Source organism: Berghia stephanieae, chromosome 9, assembly GCF_034508935.2.
Source record: "Berghia stephanieae isolate SIO BIC M18660-M18661 chromosome 9, UCSD_Bste_1.3, whole genome shotgun sequence".
Lineage (NCBI taxonomy): Eukaryota > Metazoa > Mollusca > Gastropoda > Nudibranchia > Aeolidiidae > Berghia > Berghia stephanieae.
Genome location: NC_088368.1, coordinates 42902930 through 42912929, shown reverse-complemented (window position 1 = coordinate 42912929; position 10000 = coordinate 42902930). Strand labels below are relative to the sequence as shown.

General features: G+C 37.8%; 1 long non-coding RNA gene across 2 annotated transcripts in view; it reads right to left on the bottom strand.

The window, feature by feature from the left end:
- The window catches only part of LOC144980273 (uncharacterized), a 106163-nt gene that overhangs the window by 88593 nt on the left and 7570 nt on the right, over positions 1–10000 (bottom strand). The window lies entirely within an intron of this gene.

Genomic DNA, 10000 nt, shown 5'->3' with positions numbered 1-10000 from the left:
CATATGCATACAGACGAAAAATATCTGTTAACATAAATTATTGAATAAAAAAAATCATTTCAGGACATTTAACAATAATGGCAAATGAAGGAAGAATTTGCAAACAAAAGTACAAGGGTGCTATCTATGCTCTTTGTCTAGTTTGTATTTTAATTAAGTTCATTTGGTATTATTTATCTTTGATATGTCTATAGATAGCGTGCACTTGGCTAAGAAGCTCACAACATTGCCATCCGGAAGTATAACGGATCAACACATAGAACTATGTGTAACCTTAAACGTTTATCATCTGGATAATATACAGTTTAGTGAGAATTACTCATAAACGTGGATGGCAAAAAAAAGAAAAAAACAAATAATAACAAAGACTTGAGCGACGTCAACTTCATTCTATTTATAAGGATGTCACCACAAAGCACATTCATTGTATTATTCAAGTTTTCAGGACTGATGAGGAGGAATTTATAAAAGGTACAAGTACGTACAAGGATAGTATGCTCATCTTCAAATCATTTCACAGAACGATTCTAGAATATCTAAGCGATCTACTGTCTCTCCAACAGTGTACAAATGGTAGAATGCTTAGGTTATCTAGGACGATTCCCATCCTTGACATCGATCCAAGGCTTAACTAAAACTTAAAAAAAAATTCCGCTTCTTTATTCTCAAAACAGAAATAAAAATCGCTTTTTACGTCCATTAAGGAGCTCTTTCTGCCCAAAAATAAAATAACCCCCCCCCCCCCCAAAATAAAACAGAAAACAAAAACAATTAAAATTCTTTCTTCATTAGAACTATCTCGGAGTGGAATGGGCTGGATGAACTGGTCGTCATGGCACCACACCTAAACGATTTCAAGGCCCGACTGACATGGGCCCGCGCCCAATGAGGACGCCGCTGAAATAAAACGAGACCATTGGTTTCTTCAGCGCCAACCTTACAGATACAGATACAGAACATTATTACTGTGAAAAATTGCGATGAAAGCGGTGTATTTGTGTATTAATAATAATGATAACAATTTAACATTGGTTGCTTAGACCTTGGAATGCATCACAGGAAGGTAAAGATATTCGTAAACAGGTGCATGCTTATGAATAAAATGGAGGGATAGAATGAAAATTGAAGAAGTATGGAAAAGAACACATCAAAAACCAGTGGGAGAGGAAATAGGAAGAAGACGATGGAGGTGGATTGGATGTGCACACCATTAAAAGAATGACTCCACTATAACCAAGACAGTATTGGACTGGAACCCTCAGGGCAGAAGATCAAGGGGGAGGCCACGAGGAACATGGAGAAAAATTAATGAAGCTGATATACAGAGAAGTGATAAGACATTGAACGAGATAAAAAAAAGGTTAGCTCAGGATAGAGAAGGATTGTGGCCTATACCCTGACCAAGGGTGAAAAATTCAATGATGATGTTGTACGGAACAATGCAACCCAATTCCACTCACATATTTCAATTTTGCTCAAACTAAATGGCCAGTCAGTCCATCGTTTTGTTAGACAACTAACGTTCCTCTATACATTATACCATTATTGTAACATTTTACTTGCAATCAACGTTCCTCTATACATTATACCATTTCTGTAACATTTTACTTGCAATCAACGTTCCTCTATACATTATACCATTATTGTAACATTTTACTTGCAATCAACGTTCCTCTATACATTATACCATTACTAATTCAGAAAAGTGAGTGGAGCAGGCACTTATGTTGGTAACAACAAGATATGAAGTGAATAGAAAAGTGCCAGAAGACAATAGAGAATAAAATTTTTTGCGGCGGTGGTGGGGTTCGAACCTGCGACCTTATTGGTACGACAACTCCGCCTGGCAGGTGAGAGCGTGGCTCTACCGTGTGAGCTATCAACGAACACAAAAATATTCGTTTCAAACTCAAAGTCATTACTAGATCCCTCTCTCACCCACTTCTTGAGACCGCCGATTCGTTCGTACACCACCATCGCGAAATATTTTGACCAGCAGTTAAGCTTAATAGCCAATATTCTCAACACAAACATATAACATAGAAACGATTGAGACATTGAGTATGCTCCGGTGTATGGGGTGAATTTTTAATTCAGAAAAGTGAGTGGAGCAGGCACTTATGTTGGTAACAACAAGATATGAAGTGAATAGAAAAGTGCCAGAAGACAATAGAGAATAAAAATTTTTCGCGGCGGTGGTGGGGTTCGAACCTGCGACCTTATTGGTACGACAACTCCGCCTGGCAGGTGAGAGCGTGGCTCTACCGTGTGAGCTATCAACGAACACAAAAATATTCGTTTCAAACTCAAAGTCATTACTAGATCCCTCTCTCACCCACTTCTTGAGACCGCCGATTCGTTCGTACACCACCATCGCGAAATATTTTGACCAGCAGTTAAGCTTAATAGCCAATATTCTCAACACAAACATATAACATAGAAACGATTGAGACATTGAGTATGCTCCGGTGTATGGGGTGAATTTTTAATTCAGAAAAGTGAGTGGAGCAGGCACTTATGTTGGTAACAACAAGATATGAAGTGAATAGAAAAGTGCCAGAAGACAATAGAGAATAAAAATTTTTTCGCGGCGGTGGTGGGGTTCGAACCTGCGACCTTATTGGTACGACAACTCCGCCTGGCAGGTGAGAGCGTGGCTCTACCGTGTGAGCTATCAACGAACACAAAAATATTCGTTTCAAACTCAAAGTCATTACTAGATCCCTCTCTCACCCACTTCTTGAGACCGCCGATTCGTTCGTACACCACCATCGCGAAATATTTTGACCAGCAGTTAAGCTTAATAGCCAATATTCTCAACACAAACATATAACATAGAAACGATTGAGACATTGAGTATGCTCCGGTGTATGGGGTGAATTTTTAATTCAGAAAAGTGAGTGGAGCAGGCACTTATGTTGGTAACAACAAGATATGAAGTGAATAGAAAAGTGCCAGAAGACAATAGAGAATAAAAATTTTTCGCGGCGGTGGTGGGGTTCGAACCTGCGACCTTATTGGTACGACAACTCCGCCTGGCAGGTGAGAGCGTGGCTCTACCGTGTGAGCTATCAACGAACACAAAAATATTCGTTTCAAACTCAAAGTCATTACTAGATCCCTCTCTCACCCACTTCTTGAGACCGCCGATTCGTTCGTACACCACCATCGCGAAATATTTTGACCAGCAGTTAAGCTTAATAGCCAATATTCTCAACACAAACATATAACATAGAAACGATTGAGACATTGAGTATGCTCCGGTGTATGGGGTGAATTTTTAATTCAGAAAAGTGAGTGGAGCAGGCACTTATGTTGGTAACAACAAGATATGAAGTGAATAGAAAAGTGCCAGAAGACAATAGAGAATAAAAATTTTTCGCGGCGGTGGTGGGGTTCGAACCTGCGACCTTATTGGTACGACAACTCCGCCTGGCAGGTGAGAGCGTGGCTCTACCGTGTGAGCTATCAACGAACACAAAAATATTCGTTTCAAACTCAAAGTCATTACTAGATCCCTCTCTCACCCACTTCTTGAGACCGCCGATTCGTTCGTACACCACCATCGCGAATAATTTTGACCAGCAGTTAAGCTTAATAGCCAATATTCTCAACACAAACATATAACATAGAAACGATTGAGACATTGAGTATGCTCCGGTGTATGGGGTGAATTTTTAATTCAGAAAAGTGAGTGGAGCAGGCACTTATGTTGGTAACAACAAGATATGAAGTGAATAGAAAAGTGCCAGAAGACAATAGAGAATAAAAATTTTTCGCGGCGGTGGTGGGGTTCGAACCTGCGACCTTATTGGTACGACAACTCCGCCTGGCAGGTGAGAGCGTGGCTCTACCGTGTGAGCTATCACGAACACAAAAATATTCGTTTCAAACTCAAAGTCATTACTAGATCCCTCTCTCACCCACTTCTTGAGACCGCCGATTCGTTCGTACACCACCATCGCGAAATATTTTGACCAGCAGTTTAAGCTTATACCACAATATTCTCAACACAAACATATAAACATTGTAAAACTGATTGAGACATGAGTATGCCGGTGTATGGGTGAATGATTTTGTAATCGAAAAGTGAGTGGAGCAGGCTTACTGTTGGTAACAACAAATATGAGTTGAAAAGTGCAAAGACCAATTATAAAATTTATTCCGTTGTCAACCTGCACCTTTTGGTACTCAATCTTTGCTACAGAAGTAAGGTGCCTGCTCTCACCTGAACTATAAATGAACACATAAAGAGATATCTCTGTTCAATCGTTCAATGTTATTATAGTTGGTTGCAGCACTTATTGAGCCATTAGCTATAACCATGCGCAAAAATTTTCGACTGGTGGTAGACGAATGCGAATATGTCTCAAGAAGGTGAGAAGGGATCTAGTAATGACTTGAGATTGAAGAATATTTCGTGTTCGTGGTATCTTCACATTCGGAGAGCCACAGCTTGCACCTGCAGAGCAGGCATATGTCGTAACAACAATAAGGTGAGGTAATCGAAAGTGCCCACCAGACAACAGAGAAAAAAATTTATTCTCGTGTGCTTCTGGCACTTTTCTATTCACTTCATATCTTGTGTACCAACATAAGTGCCTGCTCCACTCACTTTTCTGAATTAAAAATTCACCCCATACACCGGAGCATACTCAATGTCTCAATCGTTTTCTATGTTATATGTTTGTTTGAGAATATTGGCTATTAAGCTTAACTGTGGTCAAAATATTCGCGATGGTGGTGTACGAACGATCGGCGGTCTCAAGAAGTGGGTGAGAGAGGGATCTAGTAATGACTTTGAGTTTGAAACCGAATATTTTGTGTATCGTGATAGCTCAACGGTAGAGCCACGCTCTCACCTGCCAGGCGGAGTTGTCGTACCAATAAGGTCGCAGGTTCGAACCCCACCACCGCCGCGAAAAATTTTTATTCTCTATTGTCTTCTGGCACTTTTCTATTCACTTCATATCTTGTTGTTACCAACATAAGTGCCTGCTCCACTCACTTTCTGAATTAAAAATTCACCCCATACACCGGAGCATACTCAATGTCTCAATCGTTTCTATGTTATATGTTTGTGTTGAGAATATTGGCTATTAAGCTTAACTGCTGGTCAAAATTATTCGCGATGGTGGTGTACGAACGAATCGGCGGTCTCAAGAAGTGGGTGAGAGAGGGATCTAGTAATGACTTTGAGTTTGAAACGAATATTTTTGTGTTCGTGATAGCTCACACGGTAGAGCCACGCTCTCACCTGCCAGGCGGAGTTGTCGTACCAATAAGGTCGCAGGTTCGAACCCCACCACCGCCGCGAAAAATTTTTATTCTCTATTGTCTTCTGGCACTTTTCTATTCACTTCATATCTTGTTGTTACCAACATAAGTGCCTGCTCCACTCACTTTTCTGAATTAAAAATTCACCCCATACACCGGAGCATACTCAATGTCTCAATCGTTTCTATGTTATATGTTTGTGTTGAGAATATTGGCTATTAAGCTTAACTGCTGGTCAAAATTATTCGCGATGGTGGTGTACGAACGAATCGGCGGTCTCAAGAAGTGGGTGAGAGAGGGATCTAGTAATGACTTTGAGTTTGAAACGAATATTTTTGTGTTCGTTGATAGCTCACACGGTAGAGCCACGCTCTCACCTGCCAGGCGGAGTTGTCGTACCAATAAGGTCGCAGGTTCGAACCCCACCACCGCCGCGAAAAATTTTTATTCTCTATTGTCTTCTGGCACTTTTCTATTCACTTCATATCTTGTTGTTACCAACATAAGTGCCTGCTCCACTCACTTTTCTGAATTAAAAATTCACCCCATACACCGGAGCATACTCAATGTCTCAATCGTTTCTATGTTATATGTTTGTGTTGAGAATATTGGCTATTAAGCTTAACTGCTGGTCAAAATTATTCGCGATGGTGGTGTACGAACGAATCGGCGGTCTCAAGAAGTGGGTGAGAGAGGGATCTAGTAATGACTTTGAGTTTGAAACGAATATTTTTGTGTTCGTTGATAGCTCACACGGTAGAGCCACGCTCTCACCTGCCAGGCGGAGTTGTCGTACCAATAAGGTCGCAGGTTCGAACCCCACCACCGCCGCGAAAAATTTTTATTCTCTATTGTCTTCTGGCACTTTTCTATTCACTTCATATCTTGTTGTTACCAACATAAGTGCCTGCTCCACTCACTTTTCTGAATTAAAAATTCACCCCATACACCGGAGCATACTCAATGTCTCAATCGTTTCTATGTTATATGTTTGTGTTGAGAAATTGGCTATTAAGCTTAACTGCTGGTCAAAATTATTTCGCGATGGTGGTGTACGAACGAATCGGCGGTCTCAAGAAGTGGGTGAGAGAGGGATCTAGTAATGACTTTGAGTTTGAAACGAATATTTTTGTGTTCGTTGATAGCTCACACGGTAGAGCCACGCTCTCACCTGCCAGGCGGAGTTGTCGTACCAATAAGGTCGCAGGTTCGAACCCCACCACCGCCGCGAAAAATTTTTATTCTCTATTGTCTTCTGGCACTTTTCTATTCACTTCATATCTTGTTGTTACCAACATAAGTGCCTGCTCCACTCACTTTTCTGAATTAAAAATTCACCCCATACACCGGAATACTCAATGTCTCAATCGTTTCTATGTTATATGTTTGTGTTGAGAATATTGGTATTAAGCTTAACTGCTGGTCAAAATATTTCGCGATGGTGGTGTACGAACGATCGGCGGTCTCAAGAAGTGGGGTGAGAGAGGGATCTAGTAATGACTTTGAGTTTGAAACGAATATTTTTGTGTTCGTTGATAGCTCACACGGTAGAGCCACGCTCTCACCTGCCAGGCGGAGTTGTCGTACCAATAAGGTCGCAGGTTCGAACCCCACCACCGCCGCGAAAAATTTTTATTCTCTATTGTCTTCTGGCACTTTTCTATTCACTTCATATCTTGTTGTTACCAACATAAGTGCCTGCTCCACTCACTTTTCTGAATTAAAAATTCACCCCATACACCGGAGCATACTCAATGTCTCAATCGTTTCTATGTTATATGTTTGTGTTGAGAATATTGGCTATTAAGCTTAACTGCTGGTCAAAATATTTCGCGATGGTGGTGTACGAACGAATCGGCGGTCTCAAGAAGTGGGTGAGAGAGGGATCTAGTAATGACTTTGAGTTTGAACGAATATTTTTGTGTTCGTTGATAGCTCACACGGTAGAGCCACGCTCTCACCTGCCAGGCGGAGTTGTCGTACCAATAAGGTCGCAGGTTCGAACCCACCACCGCCGCGAAAAATTTTTATTCTCTATTGTCTTCTGGCACTTTCTATTATACCATTACTGTAACATTTTACTTGCAATCAACGTTCCTCTATACATTATACCATTATTGTAACATTTTACTTGCAATCAACGTTCCTCTATAAATTATACCATTATTGTAACATTTTACTTGCAATCAACGTTCCTCTATAAATTATACCATTGTTGTAACATTTTACTTGCAATCAACGTTCCTCTATACATTATACCATTATTGTAACATTTTACTTGCAATCAACGTTCCTCTATAAATTATACCATTATTGTAACATTTAACTTGCAATCAACGTTCCTCCATAAATCATAGCATTATTATAACATTTACTTGCAATCAACGTTCCTCCGTACATTACACCTTATTGTAAATTTTATTTGAAATGTAGGCTAAAAATACGTTGCTAAAACAGTCTCTAAATTAAATTACACTTTCAAATTTGATATATTAAATTAGATATAAAAGTTTACGATATTAAAATATAAGGTAAAGTATTACTAAAAAATAAAATTGAATTATACCCTCTTAATTATACTATGCATACTCATTTTGTTAATGTATTTAAGTAAGTTCTCCTTCACAGTCATTAGGCATATAGAGCTGGAGTTTATCCCGGTTTCTGTAGCATGAAATTGAAAATGGCAAATGCTTGCTAACCTTTGGATAGGACGCTTATCAACTGCAAAGTACTTAATGACAGATCTAACAGATCCAGCTACAAAATCACTGCTGGATGTACAGGGGGGGGGGAGGGTCAGAAAAAATTCTAGACTGCACCCGGGATCGATCTTGGTCCCTTGCGTGTGAAGCGAGTGCTCTACCACCAACTGGGCCATTGGGACAGGGCCCCTTGTGAATGTATTATTTCCTTTAAAATGTATGCTAACCCTACTTTTTTCAATACATTATATATAGCGTTGCACTCATAACAGTATCATCGTTGACTTCATCGGTGTCTGTGATTTTACCTCCAACATCGCCTTCTTGGTGAGGAGGACACGCTGACTCTGAAACAAAAAAAAAAACAAGAAAACTAGAGCATTTGTATAGAGAAATATCCCACTAAACATGATCACAGCGCTTTACAAGGGGTCTCTGGCCAACAACAACACATATTCTCTCTTCTTTCATTCTCTCTCTCCCTCTCTCTCTCTCTCTCTCTCTCTCTCTCTCTTTTCTCTCTCTCTCTCTCTCTCTCCCTCTCTCTCTCTATCTGTCTGTCTCTCCATATTTTTTCATTGCCTATTGTTAGGTTCTAAAACTATCTTTCTCATGAAGTTTTAAAATTCACCTTTATGCGATAATTCTATAGTAGTATTAGTATGGGATATTTGATAGTTTCATGCCGAAATAGCAATTTTTGTTGCTACCCTTAAGATATGACTCCAGTCTATAACAAATCAAAGTGATACTACGCTGCAAGAAGCTGTGGACTGTAAAAAGTAAAACAAACCTAAATGAAGAATATAATGCTTAAAAATGGAACAAAATACCATCACAGAAGTTTTAGGCCCAAAATCATTCTTCAGCCAACAACAACATCAACCAAAAAACAAAACACAACAATGAAAACATAAATACATTACCAACAAAATAGATTGACGACAGAGAAAAAATCAGTCCGCGTATTCGTATTTCAGTCTCAGATTCAAGTTGTAGTCCTACAGAGCCATTCGGTCCTTGGAGTCGGAGTTTATCCCGGTTTCTTTAGCGTGAAACGGACACTAGCAATTGATAGCGGCACATTTTAGTGATAAACATCATCAATCATCATCATCAAGTGCCAGGGCCTTCTTAGCCATCGACAATCATGTCCCTCCAACCCTATAAGTCCTCAGATCTTCTCAATTAGATTCCTGTTCCTCCTCCACCAATCCATCCGTTCAGATTGTCAATGTAATCTATCCTCCTTTCACTCTTCTTTTCTACCCAGATACTTTCCCGTAATAGAACCCTTTTCAATTCCGTTTTTTTGTAAATAGTCCAAAAATTTAAAACTGTCCTTTACAGATGGTTTTTCCAAAAGTTGGTGTACTCCAATTTCTTTTAAAACCTCCTCGTTGTTTATTTTATCTTTCCCGAGATTCTAAGGGAAAATCTTAAAACAAATTCCGGCTGCAGTTTTTTCTACGTTCAATTCATTTTAACGCCAACACTCGCGCCAAAATAAAAAATAAAAATAATAATAATAAAAATAATAATAATAATAATAAAAATAAAATAATAATAAAAAAAAAAAATAATAAAAAATAATAATAATAATAATGGTAATAATAATAATAATAATAAATAATAATAATAATAATAAAATAATAATAATAATAATAATAATAATAATAATAATAATAATAATATAATAATAACAAAAATAATAATAATAATAAAATAAAAATAATAATAAAAAATAAAATAAAATAAAATAATAATGATAATAATAATAAAATAATAATAAATAATAATAATAAAAAATAATAATAATAAAATAATAATAATAAATAATAATAATAATAAAAATATAATAATAATAAATAATAAAATAATAAAAAATAATAATAATAAAATTAAAAAAATAAAAAAAATAATTAAAAATAATAAAATAAAATAAAATAATAATAATAATAAATTTAAAAATAAAAAAATAAAAAATAATAAAAAAAATTATAAAAATAATAAAAATA